Raw genomic sequence first — 4,319 nt, 5'->3', positions numbered from 1 at the left:
AGCATCAAAAGAGAAAATATCTATCCCAATGTCTACCTTTAGCAAGAATGACCCTATATGCTGACCCCTAATAAAGCTCATATTGAAGTTTATGATTTTTACCTTAAATAAAATTTTAGATGCATTAAACAGGAAATAAAGGTTGTCAGAGTTCAAAAAAAAATTTAAACCACTGGATTATTCCAGAGATCCCTTTTAGGAATAACTTGTCCCTGGAGCTTTAAAAATAAATTACTGTGGTTTTATCAGGCATAGCAGATTAGCTTTAAGTCCAATGCTTCAATGCCATTTTCAATTTTCTGTACAGAAAGAGATGGCTCAGTTTCTCTGGGGTTCATCCACCTTTCTCTGATTAGTTTAAAAGAAGTTTCTCCAGGTTATATGACAGTGCCTCACATGCACGTGGTTTCCCATGTCCTGTTACTCTGATGACCTCAATTTACCACAGATAATGCCATTTGGGTGGGTGGACCATCTCACTATTTTAACATAAACATCAGCCTGTGTGTAGTGGGTTTTTGAGTTTTTCACGCTATTGGTAGTAGTTTAGTGTTATTCAGACGGTGTGGCTTTGAATCTTGACTCTATCTTATCAAGCTATGCAATGTTGGACACGTGACTTTACCTTTCTTGAGGTATAGCCTCCTCATTTTTAAAATGGAGATGAAAATATTATCTATTGTATAGGATTTTTGAAAGGTAAGGAAATATAATACAAAAGCACTTCAAAAATTCAAGGAAAAGGGAATTAAAATATGAGTTTAGTTTTGATGCAAACTTGTTCGACATTCATGCATAGTTTTTTCATGTCATACATTTTCTATAAATTTTTCATAGATGCCTTACATTTGTAAAGGACATAAAAATGCTTAGTATATGATACACAATTAAATGTTTTAAAAAGTATATGCTATACAGAACTTTGGGACCCTAGAGAAACAAGGTACTATCTCTGCCCTAGAGTAGGAATTGGAGGGCTAAAAGGAGGTGGTTCTGGAAATTTTCTCAGAGGAGGGTCAATTTGGCCATGTGAGAGTCCAGCACCCTTAACAACTACCCCACCTGCCATCCCAGGGATGATTTGGATTCTACCTTGAACAGTAATTTTCTGTGGAAGTGGGGTGAAGTGATTAATCCAGATAGTAGTAACAACATTTGCAAAGATTCATGGTAAAACATGGGCTAAAGTGGTAGAAATTGGGATGGAAATTTATAATGGTGCAATGTTGTACATGGTTGTATTTGTGAAGTGAAGGATCTGAGCACTCATTTGACAGGAGAAACCACCAAAATATTCGATATTATCCACTGCAGGGTCTTTGGGGGGGGGGGGGTGGCCCGCCACAGCAGCAGAATGGAGGGTGGGTTCCAGAGGCATACACTGGAGCCTCGAAGTGTTCAGAAGATCTGGAGTGATGGCTTCCATGAATGCAAATGGTAAAGTAGACAGGGTAGTGTTTCAAATCATGACAGAGAGTTCTAACCAGTTTCTGGGAAATGCTTGAAAATTAAACAGATTTATTCTCTTAAGGAGGAAGAAATTCTACTAAATTGATTCTTGAAGGAACACTCAAGAGAATTAAAATTAATTCAAGAAGAAAACAATTTAGTTAGAGCAGTGTGATTGGTTTGGAGGAGTTGGTAAAAAGCCAATTTCACCCCCCCACACTTCACCCCCACACCAGAGATTCTGGTGCAGAGTCTAGGATGCAGAAAAAGAAACCATAGATATGGTCCCAATAAACCATATTTTCAATAGGTGCTCCAGGTGACTCTGATGCTGGTGGTCAAGGACTAGTACTTTGAAAATTAGTAGTTTGGGGGTTGGGGGGGAGAGCTACAGGCATGGTGTAGTTAGAAAGCTATGCAAAACAAACGGATATAAGGGTTTTATGGGGATAAGCAATCAAAGAAAGCCTCAGGGGGAAGACCAGGTTTGAGTTGAATCTTGAAGAAGGATAGGGAACACATGTTGGGTAGGGAATCTAGTATCAGTAACAACTGATGTCTTTCACCAGCAATGAGAAGACCAACCCAGCAGATGTAAATCACTGAAGATCATATTAGAGAATAGAAAGTAACCAGACTTGGGACCAGCAGACAGTGTAATGGTTACGTCGTTGGACTCTCATGAAGTTGACTGTGGTTCAAGTATTGAACCTGGCAGCTTAAAACTCACGCTGGGTGTGTGTGCATGCGTGCCCAAAATCCCGAGAAGAGAAAGGAGGAGAAGGGATTGCACTGTGACCACTTCCCCCAGGGGAGCTATTTCTCTCTTTCTATCTCTCTGTCTCTGTCTCTCTAGCAAGTGTACACTCCCTATAGCAAAAATCTCTCTTTTAAAAAAAGTAACCAGATTTGAAAGGGCCTTGAATGCCAGGTAAGCAGTGGTCAAGGGCAGCGTTAGGTTGATGGACTATGCCAAAGACAGCCACACCTATTTATGAACTAGGAAAGGCAGCAAAATCCACCAAATGCATGGTGCCCCATCTTTCTTTAGATAAGAGATCTCTGCAGATTTCATCAATGGAAAGGAATAATGAAGAGAAAAACAAGGGCAATAGGGGACCAGGTCTGGTGGCTCAGATATTTCTTAGTTACATAACATGGGTCTGTTCACTCAGCAAACCCAATGGGTTGCTGATTGGCATATGTCACACTGGCTTAGAGTGAGATTTTTCATCAGAGGGTGAGAGAGAGAGAAAGAGAGAGAGAGAGAGAGGCAGAGAGAACGATGGAGTGTGCTTGGCAAGGACATTGCACCAAATCGCCATACGAATTGCTGTGAAGTTTCTTGAGAAAGCTGTCAGGAGGTCCAGAAAATGGATCCAGCTCTTTAGAGCATCTCTGTTCCTGTCTTTGGCAATCTTGATGCGCTCCAACCTGCCTGGAGCCCTCCTATACACAGTTCCCTTTGGCAGAACACCTCTCTGCCTTCCCTCCACCTGGTAAACTGTCATATCCTCCTACTCTCAGCAAAAAGATACTTCCTCAAGATACTTCCCACCCCCAGACTAGATTTACACCTGTTTTAGCTATTCTGGAAGCAATAGCACTTGGTGGTTAAGCACCTAGTTTCTGGAGTCAGACTTTCTAGACTCAGGTTAAGCCACTTAGCAATTATGTGACCTGGGAAAAACTCCTTAGTCTCTCTCAGCCTCACTTTTCTCATTTGTAAAACAGGAGAGATGTTAATAACAACATTTACTTTGTAATGCTGCAATTTTTAATTGAGTTAATGCATACAAAGTGCTTAGATTTGCGACTTGTATGTATTAAGTGCTATATTTGTGGTAGCCATTATTTTTACAGCCCTTCATATTTTTTTTCCAAATACCTGTAGCAGTGGCAAGTTATGCATGTAATTATTGGTGTCATGACCAATTCCCCATGTACCTAAAAGCCCCAAGAGAGACTATGTACTCTGCCTTGCGACAACTCCAGTGCTTGACACATTGTAGATGCTCAATAAATACTTATTAGATGACAACATCTGATAAAATCTTTGTGGTACATATGGAAAAGCAATGAAATACAGGGATGGAAAAGTAGTTTACAAAGGTCATGGGAGAAGGACCTTAGAAATACAGAGTGGGCTTTTAAATATATATTTTTTCATTTTCATTTTAATTATTTCTTTTGCAGGAACTGTCAAAGTTGTAGTGTTTAATAATTAATAGCCCAACTGGCAGAGGCCCCAAATGTGAAGACAACATGTTCAAGACACTGGGAGAAACCACTCTTAAACTCGCTATATAGGATGTGATTAAGAATGTATACTTGATCATATAAAACCTGTCTATACATAGCAGTTAGCTCAGAAAGCCAGCTGGTCTCCTCTCGGTGTCCCAGATTTCAGGATCAATTATTAGCAACCTTCCACTCTTCTGTGTGGCAAGTATCTCATTTTCACTCTCCAGTTCTTCTACCTTTGCCTGTGTCACGAGGTTGGTGATATTCTTCTCCAGATCATCAATGCGACTACTTATATCACCAAGTCTTCCAATGATCTGGTCGGACATGGTCTGAAATTTATCTTGTATCTGTTGCAAGTGATTCTGCACTGCAGAGGCCAGGTCCGGCATGGTCTTGGGATCAGTCTTGGCCATCTCCCTGGTGCCCAGCTTGGCAGTGGTTTCTCAGACCTTCAGAGTGGGCTTTTAATATTTCAAACATTTGAGAAGACACTTTAAAATTTTTTAAAAAAATTTCCCCATGCAAAACCATGGCAGTATGAACTCTTTTGCTTCAGAAGATGCAGGGTAAATGACCAGAAAAAGGGATTGAAACATCGCCTTATGCTCTCTTTCACTCACTCT

The 4,319-nt window shown here is 40.3% G+C and overlaps 1 pseudogene; it reads right to left on the bottom strand.

The window, feature by feature from the left end:
• Nucleotides 1-3,812: 3,812 nt before the first annotated feature.
• Nucleotides 3,813-4,109, bottom strand: LOC106734805 (heat shock factor-binding protein 1 pseudogene; annotated as a pseudogene).
• Between the last annotated feature and the right edge of the window lie 210 nt (nt 4,110-4,319).

The sequence above is a fragment of the Tupaia chinensis genome, unplaced genomic scaffold, assembly GCF_000334495.1.
Source record: "Tupaia chinensis unplaced genomic scaffold, TupChi_1.0 Scaffold000226_1, whole genome shotgun sequence".
In the NCBI taxonomy this organism is placed as follows: Eukaryota; Metazoa; Chordata; class Mammalia; order Scandentia; family Tupaiidae; genus Tupaia; species Tupaia belangeri.
Note: the sequence above shows the minus strand (reverse complement) of the source record. Positions and strands in the feature narration are given on the sequence as shown.